The sequence below is a fragment of the Ailuropoda melanoleuca genome, chromosome 13 (genome assembly GCF_002007445.2).
Source record: "Ailuropoda melanoleuca isolate Jingjing chromosome 13, ASM200744v2, whole genome shotgun sequence".
NCBI lineage: Eukaryota > Metazoa > Chordata > Mammalia > Carnivora > Ursidae > Ailuropoda > Ailuropoda melanoleuca.
Window position 1 is genome coordinate 31,188,150 of NC_048230.1, and position 10,104 is coordinate 31,198,253.

Sequence of the window (10,104 nt, forward strand, 5' to 3'; positions counted from 1 at the left end):
CGCTCCCGGAGCTCCCTTCTCAGCCTGCTGTCTCAAGCGTGCGGGTCCGCGGTCTGTCCACTCCCCCTTGCAGGTGGCTACCGCTTCCCGGCGCCCTGACACGGCGGCTCCCTCCCCCTTCTGTTTAGCTTCCGATATCTGTGCGCGGTTTCACGGCTCCCCGCTTCGTACCTCGATACTCAGCGCTGGAGATGTTCATTTGTAGAGATCCAGATGTATCTTCCTGCGTCTCAGGCTGATTCCGTGGATATTCCTGCTGGTCTGGTACCTATCCAGCTCAACTCAGGGGACCGGCTGAAAAAGGGGTCCCCTACTCCTCCGCCATCTTTAACCTCTCGAGCCTGTGACTCTTAATCTCGAGGCCATGAGTTCAGGCCCCACGTTGGGCATGGAGCCTACTTAAAATTTAAAAAAATTGAAAATAAAATAATAAATGGATGGGCAGGTTGTGGCAGAAGGGGCATGATTAGAAAGAAGCGAAAAGGTGTGAAGATGAGCATGGGCATGATGTGTCCTGCCAAATGGGCCTTTACCTCCAGGAAGGTGGGTGGGTGCTGGGGAGCAGTGCGAGGCCACCAGTACAAGAGCGGCATCGCGGGGAGTGGAAGAGCAGCCTTGGGAGCTGCTGGTATATACGTGTAGGCAGGCAAATAGGGCTTCTGCTACTTGCTCCTTTTCCAGCTGACTCTGCGGGACCTTGAACAAGCCAAAACTTCTCTGGTTCTCAGAATCTTCATCTGTAAAATGGAGGATCAAGAGTTCTTTCCGAATCTAAAATCCTACATGTTTATAGATGATTGCATACAACCCAACATAATACACTTATACAAGTAAGCTACAACAGACGATCAACGTTAGAGTGCTTGCTGTGTTTCTTTAGCTTGAAGAACTCCTATAGTTGAGTCTTCTGTCAAATATTCATATGCAAAATGCTGGCACAAAAACCTGATACTACCAACAAGAGAAAAAATAAACCTGTGGTGGAGGGGGGGTGGGAAACAGTAATCCTGCGTACCTAGAACAGAAAATACCCCAGTGATGACAAGAATGACCATTCAAGAGCACAGTCACAACACAGACACATCTGAAACTACACATTGTTATTAGCATCAATACTTAAGAGAAATTAAGTTCACAGAGACTTTCCAACAGAGTTTTGCCCGTGTTTACCACGACCCTCAGGTTCTCCTATCCCCAACAGATTCGGGAAAAGGAGTGATCTTTATGGACCGACATAGCAATTTAAATCCAGGAGCTGAGGGCAAGTTAAAAAGACACAGCCTCAGGTCCAGGACAATCCTTCCCGGTTATCTTTAAACCAACAGGTTTGTAAGCTTAGTAAGAAGAAAAACAACAAGCGAAACACATGTTTTTCATTTAATGGTCACCTAGTTTTTTAAGGGTAATTTAAGAAGAAAATTATAGAGGTAATTTAAAAAGAAAAGTTTGATACTTGATAATTCTCAGTAGGCTGAAAAATAAGCTTCATTTAAATTGCTTTAACAACGGGGCACTCCGGGGGCTCAGTCGGTTAACCGTCCCATGCTTCAGCTCAGGTCGTGATCTCAGGGTTGTGAGATCAAGCCCTGTGTTGGTTGGGCTCCCCACTCAGTGCAGAGTCTGCTTGAGATTCTCTCTCCCTCTCCATCTGCTCCTCCTGCTCGTTCTCTCTCAAATAAAAAAATAAAATCTTCAAACTGTTTTAATAACATAAAGGATGAGGCTGCTTCACGGGTAGCAGTGGCTACATATTAAAATGACTGTGGGCACAGGGGTAAAGACAGAGCATGATCTGGGGGCTGAACAGTGTGAGTCAGTCCTCTGGGGAACAAGGCAAGAGTGGAGACACCTGTCTGTAGTTGAGGGTGGGATGGCCTGGGAATCCTCAGGCAAAGTCAGGTCCAGGCAGTAGCAGCCAGCCAAAGAGAGAAAACAGAAAACAGCAGTGTATCCAGGAGCCTGTGCTACAATGAGCAGGCACCTGCCCAGGAAGGACCACCCATGGGGGCCTACTTGCCCAATCCTCCTCCACACATTCGGGAACCCTGACTTGATAGTTGAAGGGGCCTCTGCTCATCTCTAATCAGACTGTCTCAAGGCCTATGTCAGCCAATAGGGCCCAAGCTGGACCCCATAGAGAGCTGGGTGCCAGGCAGCCAGCTAACGGCAGGCAGTCAGGCTTACCATCCAGTGTCTTTCTCCAGGGCTCAGGCAGCAGCCTCAGACATCCAGCATAAACTCCCTCACATCTGCACTGACCGAAGCCTTGCTCTACTTCAGCAGTTTGGGTTTTTTTGTATGCTTATTTTTATGTTTATGTTTTATCTGTTTTTATCTGTTTTACCTGATAAAACATGACCTGTGAGGCCACAGCAGCACTACTACTATTTAAATATAAGAAAATCTCAGAGCCTTGTTTGTTCATCTGCAAAATGAGGGGATTAGATGGAAGAAAAGCTGCCTCTAAGACCAAAATTGCTGGATAATTGAATGTAGTGGAACCAGAGTCCATGGTCTGGGTTCTAGACAACCCATCAAGTTGTCACTGCCTCCTCCTGGGGACTACTGCAAGCTCCTTCCTCTCTGTCCTCCCAATGGCTGGCTGCCGGGGCCAGCAAAACTGACCCTCCCACCGTCACAGGCCTGCAGGACAACCAAGGTCAAGAGAAAAGAGCACCTGACTGTTGCCCAGCAAGGTAACATGGTTTGTCCGAGGCCACAGCACTGACCGAGAAAGGGGAAGGGAGGGACAGTTAAGACATGGGCTTTTGACACTGACGCCTTTTTCAGCACAGCAGGCTGCCTCCTCCAGCACGTCATGCACGTTCTTTATGACTGCTTTGTCCTGGACTTGGTACCCGCCAAGTTCTTCACGGACAGCTCTCCCAGGAACTAAAAAGTTCAGTTCTCAGCCACCAGCCTGTGACTAGCTGTGCAGAGAAATGAAGAGTCATCTCATGATCCACCTGACAATCTAGTATCCTAAAAGGGTAACTAGAACCTGCCCTCTACACCCCAACTCAATTATAACCAGGCTCCAAAAAAGGAGACCACCTTAGCAAGCCCTGAGGAACTGAAAGTCCAGAAAAGGAAATTTCTTTCCCAACACATCTCCTTTTTCCAAAGCCACCAGCAGATCACAGGGCCCTGGGCTTTGACACTGGCTCCTGAGTCCTGTGAGGGGAGGGCCTATGGCTCATGTTGCCACATAGGAGGGTTTCCTGCCAGAGGTGCGTTTAAGCAAAAGTCTGATTTGGTCATGAGCAAAATGGGGCTAAAGATTAATCACACCCAGCCCCAAAATGGATGGGGGCAGCAGAGGCAACCCTGATAAACTGAGGCCAGAGGTCTGGCGTCTGGGAAGGCGAGTTCTATTATCAGGCTCACCGTGCTACTGAAAACAACTAACACTGAATTCAATATTAAAAAGAAAAAAAAAAGGGGGGGGCGCCTGGGTGGCACAGCGGTTAAGCGTCTGCCTTCGGCTCAGGGCGTGATCCTGGCGTTGTGGGATCGAGCCCCACATCAGGCTCCTCTGCTGTGAGCCTGCTTCTTCCTCTCCCTCTCCCCCTGCTTGTGTTCCCTCTCTCGCTGGCTGTCTCTATCTCTGTCAAGTAAATAAATAAAATCTTTAAAAAAAAAAAAAAACCTTCTGGGAAGCACTCAAGCTTTAACAACTGGGAAAGGAATAACCAGGCTGAGGCTGAGGCAAACGGGAACCCAGAGAAGAGCTCTAGAGAAGCCACTCAAGCCCTCAAAACACTGGATGATTCTGGCAAGCTGGAACTTTAATTTTAATGACCTTCTGAGCAGAAATCAAAGTTCAGGGGCGCCTGGGTGGCACAGCGGTTAAGCATCTGCCTTCGGCTCGGGGCGTGATCCCAGCGTTATGGGATCGAGCCCCACGTCAGGCTCCTCTGCTATGAGCCTGCTTCTTCCTCTCCCTCTCCCCCTGCTTGTGTTCCCTCTCTCGCTGGCTGTCTCTATCTCTGTCGAATAAATAAATAAAATCTTTAAAAAAAAAAAAAAGAAATCAAAGATCAGGGCTGGCCGAGGTAGAGCACTGACTGAAGACCCTTCCACAATGAGCTGGAACCCTAAAGGGCTACATCTACTCAGCAGTGAGTGAATGAGAGACAAACGGGCCCTCTTAGATTTGAGAACTTTGAGGACATTACACGAAGCGAGTATGCCAGTCACAAAAAGACAGATACCGAATGATTCCACTTACCTGAGGTATCTCAAGTAGTCAAATTCAAATAAAAAGAACACAGAGTGGGGGCTGGGGAGGGGGAAATGGGGAGTTGTTGTTTAGTGGGTCCAGATTTTCAGTTTTGTATGATGAAAAGGTTCTGGAAATTGGTGGCATAACAATGTGGACACACTTAACACTACTGGATTGTACACCTAAAAACAGTGAAGATGATAAATTTTATGTTATATGTACTTTACCATTAATTCAAACAAAAAATATTTTTAAAAAATATTCTTTCAAAACTTTACAGTGAAATAATAAAATACTTTGAACTACTTATCCTGCCAATGAAAACAATTCTACTTAAAAAGCTCATGCTGTTCTTCAGCCTTTGCCATGTGGTTACATTCTAAGGTAACAAATGCAATTGTATTATGCTCCCATACTTCTTGGAGGGAAAAAAAAAGCTATTCAGAGCCCAATGCTCTCTGAACCTTAGCCTTGGTCAGATATGTTTCAGGGAAAAAAGGACATTTCAAACTGTTCTGTTGATGGGTCTTTCCTAAGGTCCTGACTGAAATTTTCCATTAAAGATCCTATGCCTTGTAAAGATGGCCATTGCTCTCATTAAGACTGAGAAAGCCTCCCCTCTCTATAAATAAATAAGGGGCGCCTTGGTGGCTCAGTCCGTTAAGCATCTGAGTCTTGATTTCAGCTCAGCTCATGATCTCAAGGTTGTGAGATTGAGCCCCAAAAAGGGCTCCACACTGAGCATGGAGCCTGCTTAAGATTCTCTCTCCCTCTCTCTCTCTGCCCCTCCCCCTCCTCAGGCACAGGCTTGTACTTGTTCTCTAAATAAATCAATAAATAGGATTGAGAAAGCCTTAAAGAAGGGCTTCTCTCCCTAGCATTTATGCTGAATTCTATTCTATCCAGTCTAAAAACAAGGAATAAATCAATGGCTCAGCTCCCATCTAACCTGAACTCATAAAAAACAAAGGCCTTAAACAGGAAGCCAGGAGCCAACTACCCTCCCTATCATGAAGTCCATGAGGCTCTCAAATTTAGTAGAGTCAAGGTTAGAATATGAAACATCCATGAAATTTATTTTATTTCTAGTCACTCAAAGAGGTTATCATCATTAATTAGGCCATGAAAAACCAATCAACAATAAATCAGACTATATAATGAAAAATGAAAAACTATTTCAAGACTCAATGTTGGCATTTATTAACTCAGATATAATAACCTCCCTGAATTCTGGTGATTTTTTTGGGTGGAGGGAGCTAATTTTCTAATAAAAATTGTCCTGCCTACCTCCAGCTGTCTTTGAAACAATTCAATCCTGGCATCCTACAGAACCATAAAAAGAGAAAATAGTTCCTTCCAGGTCACTCACTTATCAGCAAGTCATCCACTTGGTCCTCCCACATTAAAACAAATAGTGAGGGGAGCCTGGGTGGCTCAGTCAGTTGAGCATCCAATTTTGGATTTTGGCTCAGGTCATGATCTCAGGGTCCTGAGATTTTGCCCCATCGGGCTCCATGCTTAGTGGGGAGTCTGCTTGGGATTCTCTCCCCGCTCCCCGGCTCAGGCACGTGCGTGTGTGCACACACACACTCTCTCTCTAAAATACTAAACAAATCTTTAAAAAAAACCAATGATGTGGCCATTATCATTATCATTACTATTAATTTCTAAGTCACATGCTAGATTAGAGGAAGCACTGGAGGAGGAAAAAAGAAAAGGAGGGAAGCAAGGAGGGAAGAGAACAATTTTGACTGAAAACCAAACTAGTCTCCAGATACAGAGTGCAGAGTAATACAGCAGACCTTAGGAGGCAAGCCTGTCTGGAATATGCCTCATTCCTCAGGAGCGTCACTAATCCTTCAAGATCATTATTAAAATGCTTTGTCTGTAAAATGCAGCCTGTTGGGATATTTGGTGCCCTTGAACAAGCTTGCACTTGGACATACGATGTACGAGTACCATCTGCTAGCACGGGTTGTGCCAGTCAATAGTTTTAATTCAAAAACTTCTCTTGGCAGGGGAAAAAAGGCAAGCTGCATTGTGTGGCGGAGGATGGCTTAATACCTCTTATCTGTGCATTTTTTAATAGGATTTGGTTTTATAAAAAGTGGGGCGGGGCGCCTGGGTGGCACAGCAGTTAAGCATCTGCCTTCGGCTCAGGGCGTGATCCTGGCATTATGGGATCGAGCCCCACATCAGGCTCCTCCGCTATGAGCCTGCTTCTTCCTCTCCCACTCCCCCTGCTTGTGTTCCCTCTCTCGCTGGCTGTCTCTATCTCTGTCAAATAAATAAATAAAATCTTTAAAAAAAAAAAAAGTGGGGGAAGATGCCTTAAGACTCTATTTTTCCGCGTTGATGCTGTGGAGGAAACCACCAAAACTGGTCAAACCGACCATAATAGGAAGGCCTGACTTGGCCTAAAAATTTCAAGTGCATCTGAATAGCTGTTTCTTGATTCATTTGAATTCAATGAAGCAGATGAGAATTGCCAGGAGCCATTCTAATCTGTTAATACTCCAAACTCGCAAACAAAAATCAATATTGACATTATAGATAATGAACTAGCTCTGGCCTCAGTTTCATTTAAAAAAAAGAAAAGAAAGAGGAAAGAAAGTACTTCCGGCATACACAACCCTCCCAAGGCACTCTGATTGTCATAAACTCAGAATGCCTTTCCCATTAGTTATTAGGTTCTGAGACCCACACCCCAAAGTTTCTTCCAACCCTGCACCTCGAACACAGGCTTTATACTGGTCCACCCTCTTCGGCCAATGCATCAGCTTTTTACTTGCCACAAAGAAGGCCCACCTGGGAAGAGGGCTGTATCTGTGGAGGAAAAAGGTGTTCAAATGCAGCATCACAGTTAGAATTTTGTTTATAGACTGCTAGCTGGCTCCAATAATGAAATCCAAGTTCAGTTCATAGTAACTCCTTCAAAACCAGGTCACATCTCCAGCACAACCCCACAGGCCTACGGAGGCCACAGAGCATAACGCCGGTGCCACCCACTGTGGAGAATTCAAGGACAGGACAGAGGGAACCATGTAGGGCATCTACATGAAAGCAAAAAGCCCCTCAAGTAAAATAGAAACTTAGAACAGGTAGGCCCCAGTCAGGTGGTGCTAATCAAGTAAAGAAGTCTGGGAATAATTTTTTTTTAAAGCAGAAAAATCGGGGCGCCTGGGTAGCTCAGTTGTTCAGCGTCTGCCTTCGGCTCAGGGCGTGATCCTGGCATTCTGGGATCAAGCCCCACATCAGGCTCCTCCGCTGGGAGCCTGCTTCTGCCTCTCCCACTCCCCCTGCTTGTGTTCCCTCTCTCGCTGGCTGTCTCTCTGTCAAATAAATAAATAAAATCTTTAAAAAAAAATAAAAATAAAAAATAAAGCAGAAAAATCATGCCCATGGCCTAGACATGAAAAGAACATTGCAGATACGAAATATTAGCACACGGCAAGGCACCCAAGATGGGAACGAGTCAGAACAAGAGGGTGGCTGAACAGCTGGGTTAGCAACGGGCAGGTGCTATGCTGGGGGGCAGGGGAGGAAGGGTAATATTTGAGTTGAGGGGCAGGGAATCAGTTGTTCAAAGCCTTTAAAGGCTAAGTGTTCGGATTTATATTTAAATCTTAGGAAACAGAATCCCTGTAGGTTCTTGAGAAATTTGAAAACTGGGTGTAGATGTTTTTGCTCAGGTGAGTGAATGCCTGGAACCCAGGAGACTGGCGCTGGAAATCTGGAAGAAGGGTAAGAAGAGAGTTGTTAGTGGCTGTGGTCGCCACATAAACACGTTTCCACAGCTGATGTTCATGAGGTCAAATGTTAACAACAGGCAAATCTGGGGAAGAGTACACAGTGCTCCTCATTCAGTTGTTATTTTTGCAACAATTTTACATTCTGAAATTATTTCCAAGTTAAAAAAAAACAAAAAAGGCAGTGTTCCTTGTCCTTGTTTGGCTTTGGATCTGTTGTCAAACGTTGCTCCCTCCCACCTCCCTCTGGCTCTACCAGTCAGAATGATCAAGGCCAGCTACAAGTACTAACAGGAGGGAGCCTGAGTTTTACCATAACTTGAACTTTTTTAAACTTTATTTTGAAATAATGAGAGGCTTGCAGTAAGTTGCAAAAGTAGTACAAAGAAATGCCGTGTACCTTTCACCAATCATTCCTTAAATTTTATTTTTATTATTTTATTATTATTTTTTAAAGATTTTATTTATTTGAGAGCACGTGAGAGCAAGAGAGAGAGGAGCAGGGAGAGGGGCAGAGGCAGAGGGAGAAGCAGACTTCCCATTGACCAGGCAGCCCGCTGAGGGACTGGATCCCAGGACGCCAGGATCATAACCTAAGCCAAAGGCAGATGCTTAACCGACTGAACCACCCAAGAGCCCCTCATTCCTTAAATTTTAAAGTCAAATCAATCCCAAGTGGTTAAGAAATCAGATTTTAACTATACACCACTAATTCATCCCTGCAAGAAAAATGCATTCCACCTTAGAGTGAAACTTCCTGATAGTCTTTCTCAAGGTCTTAAATGATCAAGTTTAGAAGGCATCATCAACAGATAATTCCCGATACATCACTGATAGATATATAAACAGGGAATTCACCCAAAAGTTCAAATGGCCAATACACAAACAAAAGAAGTTCAACTCACTAAAAACATCAGCTGGGAAACAAATCAGTGAAACAATTTCAGTCATCAAATGCTATCATTCCATCATTAAAATATAATGCAAGATGCTGTCCAGGGCACATTGAGACAAACCTATTGCACTAATGGTTGGAACATAATTGGTAAGAACTTTTCAGAAACCAATTCATTCCAGGGGCACCTGGGTGGCTCAGTTGATTAAGTGTTTGACTCCTGATTTCAACTCAGGTCATGATCTCAAGGTCGTGAGACCGAGCCTGCAATGGGCTCCACGCTCACCGCAGAGCCTGCCTGTCCTTCTCCCTCTGCTCTACCCTCCACTTGTGTGCGATCTCTCTCTAATAAATAAATTAAATCTTAAAAAAAATAATGTTCATTCCACACACTCACCAGGCAAAAACAGAGTGGGGCGGGCAGCACTAATGTCAGTTTTGCTTATCAGTAATTTTTATTTTCTAGTTTTAGGTATTTCCAAATATTTTCATAACCTGGAAAAAAATGACATGTAAATGCATGTCAATCTTTAAAATCACGATCTTTGGAATATAAAATTGCACTAGCCCATCCTCCACAAGTTACCCACGAGAAAACTAAGGCACGAGAAAAAAAGATTCATTTTTATAAAATGAGTCACACCATATGTATGCATGCGATCTGTTTTTATACACAAGATTACGCAGTGAAGTTATCTCCCATATGGGTATCAGTGAGGCCTTTGGTTTCAGTTTCACCAGCCTGGGAGGAATCTGACCCTCAGGCAAGTTATTTACACTAACCAAGACTCTGTTTCTCCATCTGTAAAATGGGAATGACAAAAGACTTCAGATTAAATAAAACAATATATATATATATAAAGCACTAAGCATAGTCTTTTGTACAAAGCAAGCATTCCCTAGATGTTAGCTGTGTTTTACGTATTTCCTCAAGTCAACAGAGATTCCTTTATGCATGATTTTAAATAGCTACACAAAATGAATATTCCATAACATAACCATTTCAACACAGGAAACTATCTGGAATTTGTTGCTATTACAAACAATGCTATAATGCATTATGATTCTATACATAACCTTTGACTGCCTCTGATTATTTCCTCAGTAAAGGAGGTTTTAGAAGTGAAATTATAGGGTTATATGCATTTATACATTTGCACTCCAGTGTTTTTTTTTTAATTTAATTTTATTATATTATGTTAATCACCATACAGTACATCCCCAGATTCCGATGT

At 44.0% G+C, this 10,104-nt stretch overlaps 1 protein-coding gene and 1 long non-coding RNA gene across 9 annotated transcripts in view; one reads left to right on the plus strand and one right to left on the minus strand.

Annotated features, from left to right (window-relative positions):
• TEX2 (testis expressed 2) overlaps positions 1-10,104 on the minus strand; it is a 114,275-nt gene that overhangs the window by 64,166 nt on the left and 40,005 nt on the right. The window contains exons 1-2 of one of the 8 annotated variants that reach the window (XM_034640788.1): positions 2,780-3,498; positions 534-737 (exon numbers count right to left, since the gene is read on the minus strand). The exons of 5 other annotated variants lie outside the window; for them this stretch is intronic. The gene's annotated coding sequence lies outside the window, so the exon portion shown is untranslated. Of the gene's footprint in view, positions 1-171; positions 234-533; positions 738-2,779; positions 3,499-10,104 lie in introns of those variants that run through there. 2 more of the 8 variants (XM_034640789.1, XM_002924509.4) reach the window with 2 other exon arrangements.
• LOC117795612 overlaps positions 1-10,104 on the plus strand; it is a 41,719-nt gene that overhangs the window by 14,275 nt on the left and 17,340 nt on the right. The gene's annotated exons all lie outside the window — the stretch shown is intronic.